Genomic DNA, 9,595 nt, shown 5'->3' with positions numbered 1-9,595 from the left:
TGATATCTACCACTGCATTATCTATGACTATAGAATCACAATGAGTTCTCATGCAAACACAACCTTTCCCAATATATACAAGTACAGTTTCAAGGGTTTCATTAGGATGTATCTCAAAGTGGCAAATATTTTGCTCAGTGTCAAGACAAATGTCTTGGGATTCCAGCGTGTTACTTTCACAGATGAAACCTTTTTGTTCATGCACAATACATGCATTTACATCAATTGTTTGCCACTTTCCTCCCTTTTGATGGGCCCATACTTTATGCTCTTTAGGATAAAGTATGGTTCCATTATGATTGAGTCCTAATGCAATGATTGGATATACATTGTATACGGTGGCATTACTTATAGTAAGTATAAAGGCAACAATTTTATCATTTTCTGCATAATGGGTAAAGTTGACTAATTGCCACTATGCTTGAAATTCTTTTTCAAATTCTGAAGCATTATCCCAAATCAATTTTTGAATTTCAGTGGGCAAAGTTCCTCCTTCTCCCTCTCTAATAATAGCTGCTGCTACAGATTGTATCCATAACTGTGCTTGGATACAGCTCAAGGCAAGGGAGGTATTGCCTTGGGCTTTTCCAAGGGCATTTACAATTAATTGATGATCATTTTCCTCAATTTGTTCCCAATGGGGTAAAATATCTGATAGAAGCCATTGATTTGCTCCTAAAGCCAATAAAGTTGATTTTATTGGTTGTTCCAGTTTCCTTAGGTCATCTGTAGTAGCAGTTATTCTACTTATTAAAACCTCAGCATCAATGCTATTTAATATACCTAATCCTGTCCCTAATAACCCAGTTGCATCCCGTGGCCCTCTTTTAGGGACCAACTAGGGTCAAAGAGAATTTGTTGTTGAATTATGTAAGGGCCTGTATTGAAGATGGAAGGAGTTAGACCAATGGGAGGCTGAGTCGGTTCGTTTTCAAATATCTGCGGAGGCAGAGGCTTCTTATCCTTTGTAGTCGATGATGTTTCTGTATTAACCATGAATTCAAATAATATTTCTGTGCCTCTGTAACCCCAAAGACAGTACACAATTATAGGTTTGGTGAAAGTAAAATTGTACCAGCAATCAAAATTTGGTTCAGTTATTGTGGAAACTGTCTTAATTTCAGTCAGCCGATTATAAGTGGATCGGTTAGTTATTCGACAACCAATTTGTATTATCTGGCCAGATGTGGCTTGAAGTTCAGCCATTCTTAGAGAATCATTCCAACTCCATTCATCTTTTGAAAATATTTTGTTTCCATGTAGAACTAAAGTAGAGAGATTTAGGTCCTTTCTGTTTTGAGATGTTCCAGTGACTGTGCTATACTGTGACAATACATGGTTAGATGCCATGGTGAAACACCTCAGCTCCATGCACAGCCACAGTAGCTAAGTTTCCTTTAAGGTCTGTAATTGCATCAAGGTCAGGGTAAAGCATGGCATTATTAATCCAAACTGTTGATTCGTCATCTTCCAGCTGTCCATATACAGTTTGCTCAGGGTTCCTGTGAACACAAAAGAAAATAAAATATGCTCGGTTGTATTCAACCGGCAGGGTTAGAAAGAGGGTGAAATAGCAATCTTTGATTTCCCATGCATAGAAATATTTGGGAGTAGTTAGCACTATTACTACTGTTAGATACACAGAGGGCTTTCACTATCTCTGCCATGTTTGGAACTGCGGCAGTCAAAGGTATAGTGTTAGCATTCAACTGTCTGTAATCCACTGTAAAATGCCATTGCCTGGTTGGTTCCTTTACTGGCCACACTGGTGAATTATAAGGTGAATGGGTCCTTTTAATAATGCCTCTTTTTTCCAATTCTGTTACCACCCCGTCAATCCCCGTAAATACTGCTGCTGACAACAGATATTGCCGATCATTAATGATTTTAGCAGGGGATAAGGGTATGGATGTTTGTAACAGGCTCAGTCTCATGGTGCCTGAATCCCTTTGATGTGTCGCGAAACTCCACACAGTTCCATCAGGGAGTTTCCACATGCAACCATGCAGTATGTCAAATCCTAAAATATTAGTATATGCAGCACCAACTAATACTTCTATCCTGGTTAATTTTTGTTCCTCTGGCAACCAGAGTGAAATTTTTGCAGTGGGGCATTGTTTTTCCACACCATTAATTCCCGTGAATTTAACCCTGCGTTGACCAGGTGTTATGCTCAGGGTTTGTGCTGTCTCATGTGTAATTACTGACATTTGGGTCCTGGTATCAATAAGAAAATTTACCAATATTTTTTGGGGGTTCAACAGGAATGGCAATGATAGGATCAGAGTGTTCATTAGAGAGCCATTGAATTGCTAATACCCGCTGAGCAGGATGGCTCACTGCCCTCCCCGGGGACAAGAGTTTTTTTGTCGACACCACAACTCACCTCGTTTCCTATTAGGTTTCAACCTCTCTTTGAATTTGGGATATCTGGGATTTCTAGTGTGGATTTGCCGGACTCGCCGAGAGTGGTCTTGGGATTTAATGCTGGATGAATTAATCCAGCCTATTTGGCATCCGTATTTATCTATGTCTTGTACCAATTCACTCCAGGTGGGAATAGGGGAGTTAGGATTTCGCCTACAACCACTATCATCATCCCTACAAGCAGCTAGTATGTGATCTTGGGTGTTTTCTACAAACATCTTAAGACAATCAGGGAGTCCACGGATGAGAGGGGTTAATTGAACCGGGTCAATAGGAGCTAACATTGGGGAATTCCTTAATTTATCTCTTTCATATATTGCCTGAATGCAGGCTGCTTTCTGTACTGCTACAGCCAAGTCAGCTCCTGGTGTGATGGTTAAAAATACTCCAGGTCTCCAAAAGCCTCCTACTTCTTCCTTACACAACATCATTCGATCTCCTCCTTTAAGAGAAACTCGACACACATACTCAACTTCTGATTCCCCTGACCGCCTTGAGAACTTCTCCTGTATTTTAACCAACTCTGCTGGTGACAACGGAATCGTTTGCACAGTAGTACGGATTTCATCATTATCATCAACAGTAGTCTCAGTCTTAACCAAAGGTCTCAAGGAAATCGATTGAGGTTCAGAATCAGAAATCTCTTCAACACCATCATCACTGTCAGACCAGAAATCACTGTCCCAGCTTTCAGGTTCTACACTATGCAGCACTCCACGAATCTGCTTGACCGGAGCGCAAGGCTGTACTTTATTTAACAGATGACTAACCCTCTCCAGCAATTGTTTAAGATGATTATTTTCACTCACAAGTTTATCATTTTCAGTCACAAGTTTGTCATTCTCAATGGAAAGTTTATTATTTTCATCCAAAAGATTATCCACTCTGATTCCTAATGTTTTTCCCGTCTCCCTTTCAAAGGCCAATGATGACTTCAACACCTCATTCTCTGATTTCAAAGCTGTATGTTCCGCATCAGAGATCAGTTTGGGAGCAGGAGTTTCCTTAGCTTTTTGCCGAGCACAAGACAAACAGGCTCCTAACACAGCACAAATCGCACCTTTACCCTTTCTTTGACCAATCTTTCGTGAAGCCTGACAATGCTCAATGCACTCTACCACTTTCTCCTCATCTTTCCAAAACTTTTGGGAAAACTCCTTCCCTGCCTGGGAAGGGGCACATTTGTATTTTTGCAGACGTTTATCCATAGCAATCCTGCCGACTACGCCAATTTTACTGTTGCGTTAAGGGGTGTAGCTGATTAACCGTTACGGGCCCGGTCAGATTCAGGTTACTGAACCAGTCGGACATTCACCAAAAACACATTAACCGTCTGGGGGTCCAGTCAGACATTCACCAAAAACGCATTAACGGCCTGGGGGTCCGTTCAGACATTCACCAAAAACGCATTAACCATCTGGGGGTCCGTTCGGACATTCACCAAAAATGCATTAACCGCCTGGGGGTCTGGTTAGATTCAGAACACTGAACTATCACGGATAACCACCCTCACCCTCGTTGCACTCAATGAGAGTTATCACAATGCAATCAAGTATGGTTTATTACAGCAACAGATAATCAGGTTCTTTTGGATTGCCGGCGATAGTGACTGTCTGCAAAAGCAAGCTAGTATGCATAAAATACACAGGTGTTATAGGTGTTATAGATGTTATAGATGTTACAGGTGTTTATAGGTGTTACAGATGTTACAGGTGTTACAGATGTTATAGATGTTACAGGTGTTACAGGTGCGCAGCCTAGAAATAAACGCGTTAAAAAGGATCAGAGACTCTATAGAGATTTATAAGCAAGTATTTAGATCTCACCCAAAGGCGTCCCAATGGGGGGGGAAGAGAGGCTCAGCCCGTCGACTGATCCCAGGAGTCAGGAGGTCCTAAGGATGTTGTCCTCGGGATGGTATCTCCCCTGACGGTGGTATCTTCCCTAACATCCCCTTTCTCTTGGGCCAATTTATATTATTTTCTATCTTTTAGGTGGAGCTTGAGTGGCTCTAGTCAAGCATATCTTAGTTATGATTGGTGTAAAGTTTTCCCGTCTCCGTTTAAAGTAATAGGCTCCGAGGCGCACCTTGGAGGCGGGTAGCTTTTGGGATGGAGGTGTGTTTTGGTATTATAATGATATTATAATGAGCAAAAAGTACACTAGGGTACAGCATTTGTCAAAACATGACAGGTCTTTGGCTTAGGGTGGCAAAAAGTGCAGCTTTGTGCACAAGAACAATCGAGGTCCCATCTGATTACAGAGCCTAGCAGTGGTGTCTCCACTCCACTCTATGCTCCGTGCTGTTCCTTAGAGCTAGCACACCAAGTTTCCCCAGCGCGATAGCATCTAAGGCTGGGAGCCTAGGGAACGCTCAGATAAAGCAGTTATGCCCTACCCTGAAAGCCTCTTCAATGCTGTACCTTTTCCTTAAAAATGTGAATGTTAGTTTTATTTTCCTAGTTACTTCAGGCATTTACACCACATAATACACCTTCAGAAGATAGGAATGAGGAAGACAGCAGCAGGAGAATGGTATACAGTAATGAAACAGACCGAAGAGACATGATTTGGTCAAAAACAAAATACTCTTGGGTCAAAAAAATTTGAAGGGGAAGACAGAGTTTAGCACAGAGATTGAGATCCCTGTGAGTAACTAGAAGTGGAATTATTATGGGAAAACATCACAAGGAAAATTTGGAGACTTAACGAATCAGACTTTACTTATTCCTTGATGCAAACAAATTCCTTAACTATGTAGTCATTACAACTAGAATCATAGAGTCATTAAGGTTGGAAGAGACCTTCATGACCATCTGGTCCAACCACCCCCCTACCACCAATTTCACCCACTAAACCATGCCCCTAAGCACCACATCCAACCTTTCCTTGAACACCCCTAAGGACAGTGATGCTACCACCTCCCTGGGCAACCCATTCCAGTACCTGACTACTGTGGCTAGTGTTGCTTTACCTTCAGTCCAGATAACTGGGAAAGGTGTTGTAAGCTTATTGTAGCATCTTAAAGAAAAGAGAAAAAAGAAAAAAAAAAAAAAAAAAAAAAAGGCACTTAGGAGGATAATAAAAACAATTGATCAGCAAAGAAAACTGCACTTTAGGGGTCAGATAATGCAAGTGCAAAAGTCACATAAATAGAACAAGGAAAGATAATACAAAGGAAATTAAAGTAAATAGAATCATAGAATAGATTTATTCTCAGGAAACAACCCAGAATAATAATAGCCTTCCAACATCTAGTCATTTGGAGGATTCATATGCATGTTTTTGCTGTAGTAGCAGATTCTGTTGCTATGTTTACACTGCTAAAAATAAAAATAAAAATAAAAAATAAAAGAAAGAGAGAGAGAGAGAAGGCTAGGAGATCCATTCTTGTCCATAAGGCTTCTATCCACACTTCTCCTTTCTGCAAGAGATTAGTTTGGGAAAGTACTAGTACTGAATTAGTACTAATACTGTACTAGTACCAGAACTACCAGTACTATACCAGAACTTCAGTACTGTACTAGTATTAGTACAAGGTCTGGCCCAAGGTCTAGTACAGCAAAGAAGGAATTTTCACATTGTTTTCCATAGAAAATTTAGCATATTCTATGTTTATGATAATTACAATAGTTTGGAAGACTGTACATGACAGAAAAGTGTGTTTCTGCTAGAATCACTTCAAACCCAGCAGAAACTGGGTGGATGGCTAGTACTGAAACAAAAAGTTACCTTTCAGTCATGAAAACATCGATGCAGTTGACAGCTCAGAACAGACAGTGAGAGTCCATGAAAATGTACTTGGCTATAAGAAATCCATGTGTAAAAGTCACTAAGTATTTGTGATTTCACTGTCACCTCTACAACAGTGGAGCAAGTATTAATCTCTCATGTATGGTACCTTTCCACAGCTCAGGATATTCTATGATTTTGTGATTCTGTGATTCTAAGATCTATTTATGGGTAAGAACTGGGAATAAAGAAGAGACATATGACCTGTACTCGCATGTCCCAGCACCTAACTTCCACATTAATAAACACTAGACAGAGCAGAGGGTCTCTCTGGGCCTCAGCGTGCATTGCCATGTGGTCAGGCTCCATGCCCAGCTGTGCCATCCTCATCCTGGAGAGCCCAAAGCACAGCCTGGATCGGCAAACACTTTGTCTGTAGGAACTGGGACTTGTGAATGTGTCCGGTCTGCTCTGCATCAGCTGCTCCTGATGATGATGCACGTAGAGCAGATGGTAGCATGGGTAGCTTGAGGCAAAGCTGGAGCAAAGCAGCCAATTAAATTAATCTCTCCTCCATCAGGCTCGCTCCCAATATATCTTGGTTGCACTGGTGGCTGATTTATCATTCAGCCTTGTCTGTTGGCACAGGTATTAGCTGTGTGTAGTTGATCAGATCACGCTTTTCATAATCAGACCATTCTGAAAGACAAAAAATTAAAATAATTTAAATAAACAAATTAATAGCTTGGCATGGGCTGTGCACTGCCCTGCACCCTCAGCCAGTCTTTGATGCCTATATGAAGCAGGTGTGAAGTGGCACTACTCAAGAGGCAGAGGACAGGGAGGATCAGAGCCAGACCCTGAGTGATGGAGGCTGGCAGGATTCCACTGAAATCAGTGTGAAGCTCTCCAACAATAAAGACCGTGCCAGCTTCCATAAACTGTGGGTCTGCTTGCAGCCCTAATATCCAAATAGCTCTGCGCATTTCTTACCTAAACGTGGCCATCACTAGAGCTCTCATTACCTTTAGCACTTAGAAGCAAGGGACAGACTTGCTCAGCATCACCTTCTCACACAGATATACCTTTTGGTGACACAGCAAAGAGAAGCAAGGTAGGGCATCAGATTTGCTCTCACCAGATGGAAAGAGACATCTGTCAGGTGCTCAGGTGCTTTCTCATCTCTGTATTTGCCAGTTCTGGTCACCTTTATTGCTCCTTACACTCTGAGGGTATTCCTCTCTTGAACATCTAGTATTGCACAATCATCCATATGCCCTTATTAAATCCCAGGCAACTGCTGACCCCACTCAGGTCACCGAGGATAATGAACACAATAGATATAGCACCTGTCAAAAATAAGGATCTTATGAGTGTTTCATTGACTGCTCTCTACTACTGCTCACTGTTAACACCTTCAAGGGCAGAGACCCCATCGATCCCTTTGCCACTTGCCTGGAGAGCCAGCCACCAGGCTGGAGATATTGTGCAGCAGCCAGAGGCACCAGTGGTCTCAGGACTGTCCTCAACAGTAGGCATATGCCATCACATAAAGTCCCCAAAGTTGTATATCACACACTGAATCTACACAAGCATTATCCATCATGAGTTGATAAGGGTATTCTTATCCCCTTGAACTGATGCTATCCCTAAAGGAAGTTTTAGCTCTCATCACAGAATCACAGAATTTCTAGGTTGGAAGAGACCTCAAGATCATCGAGTCCAACCTCTGACCTAACGCTAGCAGTCCCCACTAAACCATATCCCTAAGCTCTACATCTAAACGTCTTTTGAAGACTTCCAGGGATGGTGACTCCACCACTTCCCTGGGCAGCCTGTTCCAATGCCTCACAACCCTTTCAGTAAAGAAGTTCTTCCTAACATCTAACCTAAAACTCCCCTGGCTCAACTTAAGCCCATTCCCCCTCGTCCTGTCACCAGGCACGTGGGAGAACAAACCAACCCCCACCTCGCTACAGCCTCCCTTGAGGTACCTATAGAGAGTGATAAGGTCGCCCCTGGGCCTCCTCTTCTCCAGGCTGAACAAGCCCAGCTCCCTCAGCTGCTCCTCGTAGGACTTGTTCTCCAGGCCCCTCACCAGCTTCGTCGCCCTTCTCTGAACCCGCTCAAGCACCTCGATGTCCTTCTTGTAGCGAGGGGCTACAAGAAGGGTCATCTTGACCCAACCAGTAGCCAGCCCAGGATCCTTTTAAATTTAATGAAATATGAGGAAGAAAAGACAGACTTTGTTCCACAGCTCCTGCTCCACCACTAGTGCTTGCCCCAGAATGGTTTCCCACGGGGAAGTGGGGGCTGTCCACAGCCAAGTGTAGAGTTTTGAAACAACCCCTAAAGCTCATCTTCCGCACATGAAGATGGGCTGACTCATGATGGTTCAAGCAGACAGTAGTATTCTGTGGCTTCAGAGGCTCACTGTAGCATATTAATGAAGGAAAAGGAAAGAGAATGTCTTCATCAGGAATAAAAATACCCTATGTAAGGAGAAGATACCTGGTATAAGAGGGCTTTGTAATATTACTAATGAAGACCTAGTCATGTCCAAGAGCTAGATCTCAGCCATAGAAAATTTCAAACTGGAAACACCAGATTGTTTTTTTATTAGTAATGGCAACTATGGTTAACAGAGAGATCAGTTCTCTCAGTTAGGTTCTCCTTAGGTTAGATTCTGGGACCTCAGCTCACAGAAATAATGGCAGATCTTGGATTTAGAGTAATTTCTACTGTTTCCTAAATCTTCTAGCCTTACTTGTCTTACTAAAAGATGTGCTCTACTTCATCCATAACCTATTGGATTCAGCACAGGATATCTTAAATGAAAGTCTATGGCCTGTGTTGTCAGACTAGATGAACATCATAAACTTTTCTACCTAAACTATTTGTAGGGCAGTTAGTGCAAAATGCATGGTTTTACTAAAGTCTTTGGAATTATATTGATTTACACCAGCTGAGAATATGTCTCATTTTTAATTTCTTCAGTGATTTCAACCAGCATGATAAAACTGGTATCAGCAAAGGCTGAGCTAGCCCATTTGCATCCTGTGGGGCTACTGAGGAGCAACCCTTTCTGATCCAGATGGTCATTCAGCCCATTTTAGCTGCATAGTTTTTTTCCTTTCCCACTTTGATTCAGAATTTGCCACTCATTGTGGGAAGGATGAGGCTGTGAGGCAGGTGCTTAGAGACTCGCACTAAATTACGCACAGCAGAAAATCTGCAAAATGTACTTTAAGAGCTGGAAACTTACCATGTGTGACTAAAAATTGCAGAGAGACAGAATTCTAATTTCCAGATTAGCTATTTCATCAATTAAAGGCACATTTGCAATCCTTTCTTATTTGTCTGCCAATCTGCATCTACTGCTAATATGAAGCTATCATCATAGCAGAAACCCAAAAGGATATTTGGTGCCATGGGC

General features: G+C 42.0%; 1 long non-coding RNA gene across 1 annotated transcript; it reads right to left on the bottom strand.

The window, feature by feature from the left end:
- Positions 1-427: 427 nt before the first annotated feature.
- On the bottom strand, positions 428-4,363 carry LOC311435377. Its single transcript, XR_014692090.1, has 2 exons — positions 4,254-4,363; positions 428-1,502 (listed from the first exon to the last, which is right to left on the bottom strand). It is a non-coding gene; the product is annotated as an uncharacterized lncRNA (long non-coding RNA).
- Positions 4,364-9,595: the final 5,232 nt, after the last annotated feature.

Source organism: Aythya ferina (genome assembly GCF_964211825.1).
Source record: "Aythya ferina genome assembly, chromosome: 3".
NCBI lineage: Eukaryota > Metazoa > Chordata > Aves > Anseriformes > Anatidae > Aythya > Aythya ferina.
This window is presented reverse-complemented; position numbering and strand designations above follow the sequence as displayed.